Here is a 17,505-nt window from a genome sequence, read left to right as displayed (position 1 = left end):
GAGGACCAAAATATCGAGAAGGGAAGTACAAATAGGTAAATATAGATTTACTATTCCTAACTCCATATCTAAGTACCTTGAATAATATATATATATATATATATATATATATATATATATATATATATATATATATATATATATATATATAAATCTTTGTTGACAAACGTTGGGGCAATATCACTCTGCAGTCCACCAGGACCCTTGTGGACTTCATATGCCACACTGCAATGCGCCAAGATGCGTGGCTGCTAAGTGTCTTCCTGAGAGTGCGTGGTCTCCCCAACGTCATGCTAAAATCGCTCTTGAAACACGGCTATGTGTGACAGGGGCTGCACCTGGGCTAAGCCTGGGCGAAGGGGTGGCCCATCTTCACCGGTCATCACCCAGAAGAGGCTCAGCTGGACCACCCCTCTTGGTTTTTCCAGCTGATTCTCCTTACTCTTAACTTCGGTGAGTTTGGTTTCTTGATTTTTATTGACTGGGAGTCAAACTTTTTTTCAAGGGCAAGCTGGCCTGGGAGAAGGAGGGGGTCACTGTCAGTCCCAAAACCGGTACAACTGTGGGCTCATTTCTTGTTCGAGCTGTTAGTATAGTTGATGTGGAGATTGAGTTTGCGGAGAGAAGTCTCTCTTGAGACGTGGGGGAGAGACTTTGTCAAGTCTCACACAGTCTGATAAATACTCTGCCTGACTCTCCTTTGCTTGTCTCTGGAAGCCGCCTGAGTCCAATGCGTACACCTATGTTAATCCCCACATCAATGCATTCAGTGGCTAGTGAACCAGCTGGGTAAGTCCCCAAACAGCAACTGCCTGATTTTTGTGAACCTTCAGTAAGGAAGATGGGAATATCAAAATAGGACCCAAACCTGTTATCAACATCCAAACAGGGCCTGTCATCTGTTCTGCTTCTAACCTAAAGCCTGGGTCCAGTTTTGCTGAAGTGGATGTGGTACATACCAACCATACAGCTATGGAAGGGCCTAATAAATCTAAGGATGGTGCTTTGGCCCAAATTAAAGTAATAGTGTCATCAGCGATGATTCCACTTGTGGAGATGTTAGGTTCTTTGGAAGGGGTTATCCATGATTTGCCGAATAAATTGAAACAGTTATCATCATCTGCACCAGACCCTCTATCCAACTCCAAGTCAAGCCCCTCCCACCAATGTACCTTACATTGCCACCACTGGTTGCCCCCAGTGGTCTCTTCCTATTATGGAGCCAATAGTCAACACTCCAAATGTTTCTATGCCAGTATCAGCAGGGGAGTCTTCGCGCACTTGATGGAGCGGGATAGAAAACAGAAATCTGTTTAAACCCGTGAAGTCACACTTCCATAAATAAATTAATAATGCTAACAATTTGTGCTGTGTGTATGCTAATTCAACCTAGTTTAAAGTTACATTACATTACAGAACACGTGGGAAACTAACATGTGTGCTCATAAATGTGCATTATGTTGCATTCTTATGTATGTGGAAAATAATAAATTAATCTTGTCTATTGTCATGTCATAACTAATAGCAGCTGTTTTTAAAATAAAGGCATGTGCTTATTTTGCTTCCCTTGTCTATGTGATGTCATTTCTACTATTCTAGGTGCACATAAGGTTTTATGGATTCATGAAGACAGGTAGATATAAAATGCTGCTTTATTTGTGCTTTACTGCTAGGTAATTTAGACTAATGGGTTAATTATTAGCAATGATGGGAGGCAACAGAACAAACTGTATTTCTTGCATTAATTATTCTTTGTGTTTGTTTATATAATAGTTTTACAAGTGAAGCTTAGAGATGGCTGCAGGAAAATAGTACCCTTTTAAAAGTGACGCAGGGAAGGTGGCGCAGAAAATTGACGCTTTCTGAAAGAGGCCTAATGATGAAAATGGCTCAAGTGAAAATAATTCCAAGAAGGATGGAAAAGGCCTCTGAGCTTTTATTTTGAAAGGTTTTGGAATGAACTGCTAAAAAGATGACTTTTTGGAGAAATCTGCTAACGTTTGCTAACGTGCCACGGGAGTTCAGAGCTGACTAAGCTCAAGGTTAAAAAGGAAGCTGTCGCTACAAAATGTAGCAGACTAAGGAAGAACTGCCAAGACTTCTAAATGAACAATGGACTAGTGAATTTGCCCGGGCATGTAAGAAGGAGGTGTCACAGTTTACTGTGGTACGAGGTGGCTCAGCCAATGGAGAACTAGAATTCGTCTGCTGGAATGTGAAAAATAGTTAGCTCAGCTAAAATTAGGGTATAAGAATAGGTTCAGAGAACACATAGTTGGCTTACGCTCGAGAAATTCTGGAGGACGATGTTATGCTGATGGACTTTACACGTGAGGACAGGAGTTTTTATTAATTACTTTATTACTAGGTGATGAGGGTAGAGACAGAAATATAGTTAGGATTTTGGGAAATGCTTAATTTTACTTATTCCTGCTAATGAATAATAATTCTTGATTTATGCTCTTTTTATTAATACTGAATAAATCTTTCTTTATGACATTTTCTAATGCTTGTTTAATAAAATACCAAAACCTAAGTTTTTCTAGATGTGTTAAATTAAACTTTCTAAAATGACAAGCTGGTCTTGATTATTGCAGATGGTTTAAACAACTATATTTAGATCTTATCGCCTCATGATTCAAGCGCTCTATTGTTGTTATGGGCCTAGTGTTGTAGTGTAAGTTTTGTGGTAGTAGATAGTGTCATTTGTGCAATATTTTGGTGAGAGCGCTGGATCAATTTCTGGTAGCCATCGGACGGTTTATATATGTTGTTTTTGACATACATGTTACATGCATGATACATATATGTTGGTAAAATCATAGGATTAAGTTTTAACACATGTTGAGTTTGTTTATTTTGTGCTATGTGTGTACCGGTACAAAAACTGTGTGATGAGAAAGTAGTCATGCAGAATATCTGATCTGTTTCTGTGATATCGCCGAGTATCACTGTTGGTATCGCCGTGTACCAGAAGTATTGTCGCCGTGCAATACAGTGTTGTCGCCGTGCAACACAGTTTTAGGGCTAGGTGTGAATCTTGTAATAGTGAGGGTTTTCTAAGAAATTAGAGCAGCATGAGAATAGGGACAAAGCGCCTTCCATAAAACTCACTGTGATAAGAGTATTAGTTATATTCGAGCTTGAGTGAAGGGCAGGGTAATGTCGGTGCATGATTATCTATAAACAGGTGAGAGTCCTGTACGGGTACATGTTTTATATCTATAAACAGGTGAGAGCCCTGTACGGATAACGGTGTTATTTTGCTAACGGTGCATGATTTCTATAAACAGGTGAGAGTCCTGTACGGATTTCATGTGTGACTGAAGTTAGGGAATTTTCAGTGTGAAAGTGCGTGATTGTTTTGTAAGGTATGTTCAAGTGGAACTCTTAGAACTTTCACTTCGCGGTGGGTTCAGAGCAAAATGAGTTCATATTCTTACGTGTTAGAAGGGTAGGGTAAGAGTTGCTCTACTGGCAAATGGAAATTATCCTTAGTGTGAATAGCGCCGTCTATTCCGAAGTGTGGATACTTGAATGTATGTAAACTATCCTAATTAGAGAAGCAGATAGATGTGTTTCGTTTTATATATTCACTAAAATGTACCAAAAGTAATTCTTAGGTACTTAGGAAAGTTTAGTTAAAGTCTGTACCATTCTAAGACTTTCTAAAAGTATTGTGCAGTGTTTAAATACATTTAAAAGCTCTGCACGTTAATAAAATTCAATTCAAAAGTGTTAAGCATAGTTGAAAAGTATAAAAAGGTGAACTATGCTATTTTAAAACATTCAGGAGCATTTTAGAATGTTTTGTGTTAATTAGGCAATAATTAAAGTATTCCACGTTATTAAACTCGTTAAAATAAGTAAAAAGCAATTAATATTCATTTTATAAACATTCCACACTTTAATTATAATAATAAACTGTTCTCCGTAGTTTAAAACCATTAAAATGTGCCCCGATCGAAAATTGTAAGGGAGGGGCTGGTTTTAGGAGTGAGAACGTGTGGGGAGAGAGTCTGCAGCTGCAGCAGCTGCCTACGTCAGAGCTTGCCGCGCTCTGGTTGGTAGAACTGTATGGAGCGTCATCATTAAGTAGCTCCCTGATTGGTTGATGTGCCCTGGAGTGTTAGAGCAAAGCAGCGCTCTCATTGGCTGAGGCGCGATAAATTGCTCGAAATTGTTTATTTTATAAGTATTCCCGATTCTTTCACTAGCAGATCGCGCAAATTTTATGAGAAAAGCTGATTTAATTGCATGTCACTTCACAATTGATGAATGCTTGCGAGCGTTACGCTGTTTAAAACGCGAAGCGTAGCGTTGTGGGCTCATTAAATTGTAGTTATGAATATCCCCGTGTTGTTAGATGAGCGCTAATGCTTCAAAAGAAAATTATTGTGTGTCACGAGCATTTTGAGAAGCGCAAGGGGAGAGCTGCGAGCTGCAGCGGCTGTCTATGTCAGCCGCCGCGCTCCCATTGGTTAAAACGCCGTCGCGTCATAGCAGGAGCTGTCCTCTGATTGGACAAGGCTTCGTGAGTTTGTAGGAGCCGCGACCGGATTGGTTGAGGCTCGAGTGTGGGCTTTGTGCCTGCCGAAGAAGTGTAAGTGGTCGTAGCTGATGCACGTTACCACTATCCATAAAATTATAAATTATAAATTTAAAATGTCCCCGATATAGTTTTCCTTTCCAAAAAATAGTGCCATTATAATTTCATAAATTTTTGCGAGGGGAGAGCAGCCGGCTGCAGCGAGCGAGGTTCCGTGATTAGCTGGTGACGCGTAGTAACACGGGAAGAGCCGCGCTCCCATTGAGCAGAGCTTCTGAAGCGTCATAGTAGGGCCGCGCTGTGAATGGCTGGGGCGTCCGGAGCATCACAGAAAAATGACACTGTGATTGGCTGGAACGGCCTGAGTTATTTACAAATTTAAATGTCCCCGAATTAGTTTCCTTACTAGTTGTACGATTAATTAAAAAGAGTGTTGCAGCTGATGTGAGCTGGGTGGGAGATTGTGCGCTGCTGTATTGAGATTGTCTTTATTGGAGAGGGACTGGGCGCGAGTGCGGGAGAGAGCTGTCTGCGGCGGCTCCCTGCATCGGCCGCCGCGCTCCCATTGGTCAGGGTGCCCGCGGCGTCGTGGCGGGGACCCATCCTGATTAGTTGAGGGGCCGTGGCGTCGCAGTGGAGCTGTGCTGTGGTTCGTTGTAGACTCGCCTACTGAATTGTTTGTAGTTGTCCCCGTTTGGTTTAAGTTTCTCGCTGCAACTGTACTCATTGCAGTTAATGCGTTTGGAGATGGCTGGTTGTTCGATTTGTTGAGGAATTGTTAACAGAGGAGAGGCTGTTTGGAGCGTGGGAGCTCAGGAGGAGAGAGACTTTGGCGGCGACACACGTTGTAATTGGCCAAGGGTTTCAGCCGCTGTGCTGTGATTGGCTGATGTGCCACAGTGCTGTGATAGGTTGAGCGCGAGAGAGGAAGACTGCAGAAATAGCAGTACAGATAATAGTAAAAGCTGGGTTATAGCTAATTGAGCATTATAGTATTATTAGGACACTATAGTGGCAGAGTGTATTAATGAGGGTTGTGGTTGCCGTGCACTGATTGGCCAAAGTGTCCGGAACAACACGACCACCCAGAGTTCTGATTTGACTGAGGCATTTATGATGCGGTGATTGTTTAAAACACTACAAAAATTTTGCTGTAAATGTCCTATTTTTTATTCCTGTTTAATAACACTGTTAAAATAAAAGAAGTGTGAGGCAAACATTTGAGTGTAAAATTTTTAAGGAAAAGAACATCAGTGTTTTGAATTTAGATTAAAAGTGCTTTAGTGGTGCAGACTGCTGTATTACTGGTGTGATTATTATATCAAACTAATTTAATTACAATAGAGTAGGAACTATCCATTAATAAATTAGACAGAGTGTTTTAGAGAGATTACCTGTGTCTAAGGTGATTGCGCATGAAAGAGAATTATTTTTAAAATTATCAAAATTTGTCCTTGATTTTGATTTATTGATTAGATTAATTCTATTATTGCTTGTTTTTAGTTAATTTACATTTTACTGCCCAAATTTAAAAGCAAACAGGTTAGGTTTTTCTTTTTTCACAGGTATACGTTGCAGAAGGTGTGTAAGTGAAAAATATAAGTACTTTTAAAACACATGTGATTATATATTGGTATTGTTATAAATAAATATTTTGCGTTGCTACTGTTTTTGCAAATTGATATTTTTCTTTACAGGTTAATTAAATTTAGTGATACAGGTAAATTAGGAGATACATTAAATTGACCAAATTATAAGGTTTTCAATATTTGATAGTGTTAAATTAAATTAATTAATTAATTGATCAGCAAACGCTGCAAGGCAAATTTAGAGAGTACATTTACCAAATTAATTAGCAAAAATGTCTTCCTTATACAAGAAAATGAAAAGGGTTGTTGCCAAATGCGAGAGTAAATTAAAGATTCCAAAATTAGCGAAAATAAATAATAAAGGTGTCAGAGTAGAAAATATAGAGCAGTGTAAAATTGATGTTGTAAATATTGATCAAAACAGGAAAAGAAGATCAAGAAGACCCCCAGAACAGATTAATGTAACGTCAAAAGTGTCAGATCAGATTGATAAAGTGCCAGCTCAGACTTCTACTAAAATTGATGCGACAGAAAAGCATGATGAGATGCTTAATACTTCTGGAATTAATATTCCTGATCATGTAAATTCATCAAATGATTTAAAGGAGTCCATGAAAATTATGGAAACAGTGACAGTCCCTGTACTTAGGAAAGATGAAATTAATTCCGCAAATTTAAAGGTCCCATTAACTGAAAAGGTTTATTCCATTGTACTTGAAATTGAATTAGTAGGGATTGCAACCGAGCAAGGAACAGAGATGACTTCAGTTCTGGTAAGTGAGAAGTCTGATACTGATCTGATTAAATTGATACAGTCTGATGAGTCAAAATTATGGTCAATTAAAAAGGAAACTGAGATAAATGAGCTGGTTCAGCAGAATGACATGGCTTCATTGCCATTGCAAAATTTTGTTAATGAACAGACAGAGAAAACAGATACAGGATTAATTAAAGAAAAAGAAAACAGTCCGAAAAGATTAAATGCACTTCCAGAATGTTGGAATAAAAATGATGTTATTTTGAGTGAAGACATCAAAGTAAAGGATGCAATTGATCAACAGATTGAAACATTGACTTTTACAGGTTCGCTTTTCAGAAATGCAAATTTAATTAAAAGATTGATTGATGATATTCAATTGGCAGAAAGGTTTGCTGTCGTGATATGTGCAGCATACAAAATGAATGATGAACATGCTTTGAGTTCACTAATACTAACATCTGTAGTTGAAACATGGCAGGTAGTCAAAGACTTACAAGATGATGCAACTCATGAGGAGAAAAACACATGGTTGAGTGCAGATTTTAGACAGCGAGATGAGGATGAGATTTGGATACACAAAGATAGTAGAATAGTTTTACCAAATAGTATGATTACTGACATGAACAGAATGTACCATAAAATTGCAGAATTTCTTTACCAGAGATGTCTGACTTATCAGCAAGTGAACACAATTAAGAGATCAATTGTGAGATTGGGAACAGAATTACAGGAGAGTGGTTCATTGACCAGATTACAAATGGATTTCTGTGAGATGTCACTGCATTACAAACTGTGCTACATTTTTGTGATTTACTGTTTGATTACAAAATGGGTTGAAACATTTCAGATGAGACATGATGATGAAATTACTGCTGAAAATTTATCAGATGGTAAAAGACATATTGAAAACAGACTGTTCTATTGTACAGATAGAGTAGATGTTGAGGAGCATGAGAATGTTACTATAAAAGACAGAGATACAAAAATATGCCTAGCTGCAGGTACAAAGTGGACAAATATCCTTCCACTTGTTTTGATGTTTCTGAGAAACACTACTGATAAAAAGACAGATTTAAGTCCACGTAATATTATGATGGACAAGGTCATGAGACAGACAAAAATACCAGAGAAAAGAATGATGACTATCAATAATAGCATCAATTTAGAGAATTTCAGGAATTTATCAGATGAAATGATTTCTGTGTTTGATGAAGATGAAACTGAAGTGCAAACAAGAGAAAAAGAGCAAGTACTTGATCTGTTACCAGGTAAAAGGATCAGGAAAAAGGTTCGTCTAAAAAGAAATTCTCTAGTGCCAAGGTGGCAGAAAAGGAAGTCAGTCAGTCTTGTCACAACAAATGCAGAGAAGTGCAAAAGACTGAAGAGGTGGATTGACACTGGCCATACTTTTCGTGTATCTACACCTGAAAATCCTGATGAGGATAGTGTCACAATTGATGATTCAGATTCTGAAGAAGAACCTGAAGAGAATCCAGATCTTGAAGATCGACAAGTTGGTCGACATCTGGAGAACATGAAAAGAAAACAAGCCTTGATTGAAGAAGACTTGAAAGTTGTGACTGAAGACTCAGAAAATGATGGAAATCTGCCAGAAAAAGAAACAGAAGAAGAATGTGATCAGATTGTGATTCAAGACCAGGAGAGTATTGAAAAGCAGAAGAGTAGCTCTGAAAGCAGGAACAAGAATTCTGAAACTGGGAAGTTGAAGGTAAATGAAGAAGATGAATTGCCAAGTACCAGCTACAAAGATGACGTTCCTAACGGAGTGAAGTTGCTGAGTAAAGAAGTACCTGAGTCCAGAATGAAAATGTCTGACACTGAAAATAATGAGAATGATGAAGATTCTCAAATAAGAAAATTCAGAAAAGGAGCTTGGAGAACAGAATGTAATGTGACCAAGCAAAAGAAGAAATTACTAAGAAAATGTGATGAATGGCCAGAAGAAAATGAAGGCCTAAAATTCAAATTGAGATACAGATCAAAGAAACAGATTGATGAAAAATTAAGTCAAAAGGATTCTGAAAAGAAAAGTGAGGCAGGAAAGAAAATAGAAGTGATACCTATAATGGAGGTAAATAGTCACAGTCAAAAAGTGATTGAAAAGAATAGTGACAATGATTGAAGTACATACCTGTTAAATTTTAGGTTTTCTTTTTTTTGGCATAAGGCTGAAGAAATATTGTTAGATGACACAAGGTCGAAGAAATACTGTTAGCTGAAAAATTAATTTGTGACATTAGGTCGAAGAAAAACTGTTAGAAGGTTTAAAGAGTATAAAAAAAAAAAAAAAAAAAAAAAAAAAAATTTGAAAAAGGGGGGTGTTAGAAATTTTTAGAAAATTTAGGTAAAATTTTTAAAATTTTTGTTTTATTTTTCTTTGCAAGCTTAATGAAAATATAATTCTGCTTTGGTTAATTTAGGTTATTGTTCTTTTAGAGATTAACTAGGAGAAGTTTTAGGTTAATATGACAAGCAAGATACTGACATTATATTAGTTATAGTTTTTGCAACACATTTATTGAAGCTTAGTTGTATGTTACACAAGAGAAAGAAATAGAACTAGAGGGGTTTCTTAAATATATATATGAGAATTGTAGATAAACTGATGAGATAAGTCTTTAGAAATACTAACACAGGTGAAATTGAATCATGTTCATCTTAGATAAAATCTTTGCTAAATTTTTGGGTGCTGGTGTGGTGATTTGTTAATCACCAGATGAGGGAGTTGATGGAGCGGGATAGAAAACAGAAATCTGTTTAAACCCGTGAAGTCACACTTCCATAAATAAATTAATAATGCTAACAATTTGTGCTGTGTGTATGCTAATTCAACCTAGTTTAAAGTTACATTACATTACAGAACACGTGGGAAACTAACATGTGTGCTCATAAATGTGCATTATGTTGCATTCTTATGTATGTGGAAAATAATAAATTAATCTTGTCTATTGTCATGTCATAACTAATAGCAGCTGTTTTTAAAATAAAGGCATGTGCTTATTTTGCTTCCCTTGTCTATGTGATGTCATTTCTACTATTCTAGGTGCACATAAGGTTTTATGGATTCATGAAGACAGGTAGATATAAAATGCTGCTTTATTTGTGCTTTACTGCTAGGTAATTTAGACTAATGGGTTAATTATTAGCAATGATGGGAGGCAACAGAACAAACTGTATTTCTTGCATTAATTATTCTTTGTGTTTGTTTATATAATAGTTTTACAAGTGAAGCTTAGAGATGGCTGCAGGAAAATAGTACCCTTTTAAAAGTGACGCAGGGAAGGTGGCGCAGAAAATTGACGCTTTCTGAAAGAGGCCTAATGATGAAAATGGCTCAAGTGAAAATAATTCCAAGAAGGATGGAAAAGGCCTCTGAGCTTTTATTTTGAAAGGTTTTGGAATGAACTGCTAAAAAGATGACTTTTTGGAGAAATCTGCTAACGTTTGCTAACGTGCCACGGGAGTTCAGAGCTGACTAAGCTCAAGGTTAAAAAGGAAGCTGTCGCTACAAAATGTAGCAGACTAAGGAAGAACTGCCAAGACTTCTAAATGAACAATGGACTAGTGAATTTGCCCGGGCATGTAAGAAGGAGGTGTCACAGTTTACTGTGGTACGAGGTGGCTCAGCCAATGGAGAACTAGAATTCGTCTGCTGGAATGTGAAAAATAGTTAGCTCAGCTAAAATTAGGGTATAAGAATAGGTTCAGAGAACACATAGTTGGCTTACGCTCGAGAAATTCTGGAGGACGATGTTATGCTGATGGACTTTACACGTGAGGACAGGAGTTTTTATTAATTACTTTATTACTAGGTGATGAGGGTAGAGACAGAAATATAGTTAGGATTTTGGGAAATGCTTAATTTTACTTATTCCTGCTAATGAATAATAATTCTTGATTTATGCTCTTTTTATTAATACTGAATAAATCTTTCTTTATGACATTTTCTAATGCTTGTTTAATAAAATACCAAAACCTAAGTTTTTCTAGATGTGTTAAATTAAACTTTCTAAAATGACAAGCTGGTCTTGATTATTGCAGATGGTTTAAACAACTATATTTAGATCTTATCGCCTCATGATTCAAGCGCTCTATTGTTGTTATGGGCCTAGTGTTGTAGTGTAAGTTTTGTGGTAGTAGATAGTGTCATTTGTGCAATATTTTGGTGAGAGCGCTGGATCACACTCAAAGTATGAGCACAGCGTTTTCCAGGCACTCAAAGGCAGAAGTGACCAACTCCAGGAACTTCCCTCCTTCTCAGCCTCCCATGGACCTGCCACCTGATTGCCACCTGTATGTGGCAGTTCTGGTTGGAGTACCACCCCGCCAACTGATAAGATGGAAACACATTGAGAACTGAAAACTAAGTCTGACATTGGCTCACACGCAATACCATCTTTGAGATGTCATAGTATAACAATATCCTCTTGGTAAGGAGCCCCTGGTGGATTGGTAGCTCATTGAAATCAGTCTAGGGGGACTGTATAGTTAATAACCACAGGGCTCTGGCCCTGGAGCACAGTTTGGCCAACTCAGGCCACAGGGCCAGAAATTTTAATCTTTTGATAAGTGTTGCTCCATTGTGTTTTTTTCTACAGACCCTGCTCTACCCATCCCCCACTGGCCCCTCACTTGCGGCACCAAGATCTGGGAGCTCCTACTGTCTCCATCTCTAATAGACTCTTGACACTCTCTAACCTCTATACCAATGATTGACTTACAGATATGCTAATGACGCGGAACTAATGGCCGTACTCCACTAGGGTTATAGCAAGTATTAGATGAATATGTCGAGTTCATGCAGGGTCTGAGGTTAAAAATAAATATCAGTAAAACTTTCATTATTAAGTTCGGGAAACGGTCCTCACACTGTAGAGACATTTTTATAGAGGGCTCAAAGATACTTTTTACACCTACATTTTACTATCTAGGTATTTTATTTAGTAAAGACTGGAGCTGGTCTAATGCAATTAAATCAAGGAGACTCCAATTTAATAAAAGTACCACAGCTCTGCTAGACTTTTCGAGGAAATTGAGCATAAAGCATCAGAGGGAAATGCTGCATGTCTATTATGCCAAATGTAGACCGACCCCCACATACAGGTCTAAGCTTTGGGGTTATGCGAATGTCAAACTATTACAGGGTGAAGAAAACACATTTTTAAGGAATCTTCTCGTCCTCCCAAAAAGTAGTTCTACATACATATGTCACTCTGATTTGAGAGTTGCATACCTGACAGATTTGGTTACGGTCCAGCCAGTTTTGCTCTGGCACAAGATCTGGTCCTCAGAACACACTATGCTTAATCACTTTACAACAGAGGATTGTTTAACATCTTCGTCGGCATTAAAAATCCCTTGGCTCAAATACATGCGTGACTTTTTGGTCGACATAGGCCACTCCGAATTTTTTGACCACATGGAGCTTAGTAGCAGTATCCAAAGAAAAGCCCTACAATTAACAGGCATCTCCTTATTAGAGGATTTGAAGTTATCTTCTGAGATAGTGAAACCCTCCGACGAAAAAACCCAGTTAATTTTGACAAGTTATGATATGCAACCTTACCTAATCAATCAATCAGGGAATTTAAAGTGGCCCACTCACCTGTGAGGGTCTCAAGGTGCTGGGGGGTGCAGCTAAGGGTTATCCAAAAGGCCAGGTCTTGAGGCTCTTCCTGAAGGTGTGCAGAGTAGGGGAGCATCTGATGTTGACTGGGAGGTTGTTACAGGCCTTGGCAGCGATGTAAGAGAAAGCTCTTCCACCTACTCTGTTTCTGCTGATGCGCAGGGTTTCTGCTAGGGCAAGGACGGCAGAGCGGAGGTTTCTTGTGGGTTTGTGGATAAAGACTTTCGTTGAGGTCGTTGGGTTCGAGGTTGTGGAATGATTTGTAGGCGTGGGTCAGTAGCTTGAAGGTTAATTTCTTCTTGATGGGGAGTCAGTGGAGGTCTCGCATGTGTTGGGTCATGTGCTCATGTCGTGGGGTGCTGAGGACGAGTCTGGCTGCGCTGTTCTGGATGGTCTGGAGTTTGTGTAGTAGGGATTTGTTGATTCCAGCTTAGAGGGTGTTTTTGAAGCTGAGTCTGCTGGTTATGAGTGCGTGGGTGATGGTCTTTTTGGTTTCGGGTGGGATCCACTTGAAGGTCTTGGGGAGGATGAGTAGGGAGTTGAAGCAGGGCGAGGCAATGGCATTGATCTGGTGAGTCATGGTGAGGGAGGAGTCAAGGATGATGCAGAGGTTCTGGGCATGGTCAGTAGGGGTGGGTGGGTTTCCGCGGGCGGGTGGCCACCAGGTGTTGTCTCAAGTGGTGGGAGTGGGTCCAAGGATGAGGACCTCAGTCGTCTCCAAGTTGAGCTTTAGGCAGCTGCTGTTCCTCCAGGCTGCGACGTCCTTCATTCCTTCCTGGAAGCTGAGTCTGGTGTCATCAGGGTTCTTCGTGAGGGAGAGGATGAACTGGGTGTCATCGGTGTAGGATACTATGCTGACTCCAAACTATCTGACGATGGCAGCAAGGGTGGCCATTTAGATATTGATGTACCTAGCTAACATAATTACCATTGGGACAGATTTGTCCTGACTAGGTTTAGGCTCTGATCTTCCGTTATGCGTATGTAACAATGTTTCTAAGCAAAGTACTATGCATAATCTGTATTTTTGTTTGTTTTATGCAGAGGTACGAAAATGTTTTATTAAGCTGTTGTTAAAACAACTTGGATTTGTCCAATGTCACCCAGCTTTTACCTATCTGCAAATGTTACCGAGTTTGTATATATGTGTTGTGGTGTCACGATATCTATCGGCTGTGTTAAGACATAGGAAGCAGCTGTATGAATTCTACTGTCTGCTGTGGAGGACCACACCTGTTTTTCTTTATTGTGTTTACTTTTTCATTTTTGCAACCTGTTTTTCTATTTTAACCAGATATTTTTAATTAGAGATGTTGTTTTATGCAGCTTTTATGATACACAATGTATTTTCGAATAAAGCTTACTTTGACTTTGACTTGTCTAATCACAGGACTATACAAGGGCGCTCAGTTCATTGAGTTTTAAGGTTGATGGTGATAGATCCAATGGAATACTGAGACACAAAGTTACTGTTGTTGTCCATTCTGCACCCGATGTTCTTAGCCCTTCTATTGCTAGGTCGTTGCACTCTTGTTTGCCCGCTATGTTGCAATGTACTGCAATGGTTAATTCTTGTGTGCCTGTAATTCGTGGTTTCTCACCCAGGGCAGGACGTCCGATTAAGCTTGCCTTCTGGAAACTTGCTGATATTAGTAGTAAAGTAGCATGTCATGAGTGGGGTGACTTTATAGATCAATATGATATTTGTGTGTTCCAGAAGACATAAGCTGTTTTACTACTATTCCAGATAGGGTGCTCTGGTTTTGATCGACCAGCCCTTTTTTCTGGAAAGGGCAGGCCATCGGGTGGCTTCACAACTTGACTGAAAACTACCCTGGTATGTTCTTCAAATGTGATTGACCTTGGCACAGCCGATATATTGTTTGTAATTTTACATATTTTGCTGATGGGGTTAGGCTATGCTTGATCAATGTATATTGCAGACATGAAGGAAGTAAGACTAATTTACCTGTTATTAATATACTTATTTCCTACCGACCAAGTCTCCGGGTTGATGTTTACAAAATAGTGGCTGATGTCCTTTATTCTAATTTTAAACCCATTGGTATTGCTACTATCACACTAAGTGGGGATTAGGATGAGGTTTGGTCAGTCCTGGAGCTTTTCCTTGAACCGTTCAAGAAGTGGTTGGCAGCTACTCTGCAAATCAATGCCTTCACCCTAAATAATGGAATGAGAGCATGCAACGGGAGAACCCCCTCAGATAAAGATGGGACGGTCACCTTTAACAGGCTAGGATGCTCTATCCGCATAGAATACGTCCTGGTGGACATTAGGTTGTGGCAGCAAGTTATTGATATGGAGGTGCTCCAGTGACAGGATAGTAATCATAGCACCTTGAATTTCTCACTGAACCGTATGGGTTTTTCTGTTGCACCTTAACACGAATACTCGATCGGATGCTGGTCCCAACTACCAATTGACATAGGATATTGCCTCCACCCTCACTATCCAGTTACAACTCTCCGAGCTGCTTGTTACTGCAGTGGAAGCAGTTTTAGAGCTGAGAGGGAGGGTACTTGTAGTCACTTCGTGAGAGGCTTTTTCAGTTATTCATCATTCATTGTTCTGTTCTTCAAAGGACCTTTTTATGGTGGAAGCTAGGTCTCTCCCCAGGCGGGTCAAGAAGGTAGAATGTTATACTATCGATAGTAGGGCATCCAGATGATACCTTGTGGCCACTATTAAAAGCGGGAATAGAGCCTCAATTAAGAAGGCTGATTATAAGGTTGTCATTGAAAAGGCCTAGCGTGAGCATGAAATGGCCGTTTGGGAAATGCTCCTGCTCGCAGGAAAGGGGAAAGATTATTACTCTTTCTGGCATATGTTAGCCAACAAGGGCCCTGGAACCTCTGCCCCTCTAATGTGCAATACATCAGCAACTGCCTGGGTTGACCATTTTTCAGGCTTATATGCACATGACCCAGGACACAATGAGACTGAAGTGAGTCCTGTGACTAGGACATTGGTGGACCCTGCTAGAAATATGGTACACCTGGAAGACCAGGCAAAGGTAGACTTCCCATCCTGTGTCCTGCCTGGGGGGGTTCTATCAGTCTGACTGGCTGTGCTGCTGGTCCCATCACTGAGAGTGATGTGGTAAAGGCTATTAATTGGATTACTCCAAGAAAAACACCCAGCCTGGATAAGGTTCCAGGAGACCATTATAAAGCTGTTTTTCAATAGCATTATGAATGGGCTACCTATACCGCGGTCATGGGCTGGGCCCGAGATTATCCTGATTTATAGAAAGGGTCTTAGGTCACTCTCATTTAACTATTTTATTTTTTTATTTATTTTGTATTTTATAGAGCATGAATGTGACTGGTTAGGGTATCAAAGGGCTTTACAAGGCTAAACAAGTTGTTGACAATATTCGGAGCAGACGATCATGAGAACATTTTGCCGGGACACCCAGGCTATTACAAAGAGAATAGGCAATCATGAGTACACTTGTGGGAGATAAACAAACGTTAGCAGGAGCAGAGGAAGACTGCCCGCACCAGCCTCCCCCCCTTAAAGTGACAGTGAACTACGAGTGATGTAAAAAGAATAACAACAACCATGATACAAGAATCGCGTAGGTGACATCTATGAAATCAAGACTGGCATACGCGGGTAGAGATCAAAAAGAGAGCAATAGCATATTGCTAGGCTGCTGAGCAGTATATGCACTGAGAGTGTTAATGGAAGGAATTTTCCCATTAGGAAAGTCTTAGCTTCCTTTTTGAATCTTGACAAGGAAGGTATTCTTCTGATGTTAGGTGGCAGCGAGTTCCAGATTCTAGGTGTGGCCCCAGAGAAAGGTCTGTTGTATGTTTTCTTCTTCCGGGAGAGGGGTGGTTACAGATACAGGCCAATTTGAGTTGGATTCTGGCTTCGTAGGGAAGCCAGTTCAGAGCCTTCAGGTGCAGAGATGTGGTCGAACTTTTTTGAACCTGTTAAGAGTGTTGCCGCATCGTTGAGATAAGCTATTAGGGGAGCCATTGAGATCTTGGGTAGGCAAGAAAGGGTTGAGCATCCGTATTCAATTCTAGTGATCGATTTGGTCCATTCAAGTATGTCAGTGGAACTTTTAGAAGGGGAAATTAGTAAGAATTCAATTTTATGCGCATTACGTTTAAGATGGGTGCTAGCAAGCCATTGTGCAGTTAGCTTTAGAGCCTCCTTCATTTTTTTGATCTCCTCTAGGGATGGGATTTTGATGTAGATATGTCTGACATCTTCATACAAGTGGATTGAGATGTTGGCGAAATACACACTATTTCAGCTAATGGTATCCAGATAGAGGGTAAATATGAGTAGTGGAGAGGGTTGAACCTTGGGGGACTCTGATCGTAATCGTAGAAGTAGAGGATAGCTTTACTATCGACTGAAAAGCCTCAGTGATAGCTCACTGAAGCTCTTTAGTCAAATTCTACTGAGTCATCTACAGGATTGGATGGAGGATGCAGATGTGCTCACACTCCTACAAGTGGCGTTTAGGGCTGGGACCAGTACCATTGATCAGGTCCTCCATCTGCAGTTAGTATATTGGGAAATATGTCATGATGGGTGGTGGCTGTTTATATAATATTTTTGTCAAACTTCAATCAGCATTTGACCTTGTTCCTAGGAAGGTACTATGGGACGTTTTGACTAACATGGGTGTCCCGAAATATCTTGTGGATGTTGTAAGAAGGTTGTATATGAATAACTATGGCCAGGGCAGATGTGGGACTTCCAGGGAGTAAACAGACCCCATTCCAGTATCCCGGGGAGTGAGAAAAGGGTGAGTCTTAGCTACAACTCTTTATCTGCTTTTCATAAATTACCTAGTGACTTACTTGGAACAGTCTAAGCATGATGCGCCGAGTTTGGCTAATAGGAAGATCCTGGCACTCCTATTTGTGGATGATACCCTGCTGATCTTGAAGTCTCCATTGACATTCAAAATGTG

At 39.7% G+C, this 17,505-nt stretch overlaps 1 long non-coding RNA gene across 1 annotated transcript in view; it reads right to left on the bottom strand.

Moving 5' to 3' along the window:
• Positions 1-17,505, bottom strand: part of LOC144761493 (uncharacterized) — a 1,162,967-nt gene that overhangs the window by 178,468 nt on the left and 966,994 nt on the right. The gene's annotated exons all lie outside the window — the stretch shown is intronic.

The sequence above is a fragment of the Lissotriton helveticus genome, chromosome 6, assembly GCF_964261635.1.
Source record: "Lissotriton helveticus chromosome 6, aLisHel1.1, whole genome shotgun sequence".
NCBI lineage: Eukaryota > Metazoa > Chordata > Amphibia > Caudata > Salamandridae > Lissotriton > Lissotriton helveticus.
This window is presented reverse-complemented; position numbering and strand designations above follow the sequence as displayed.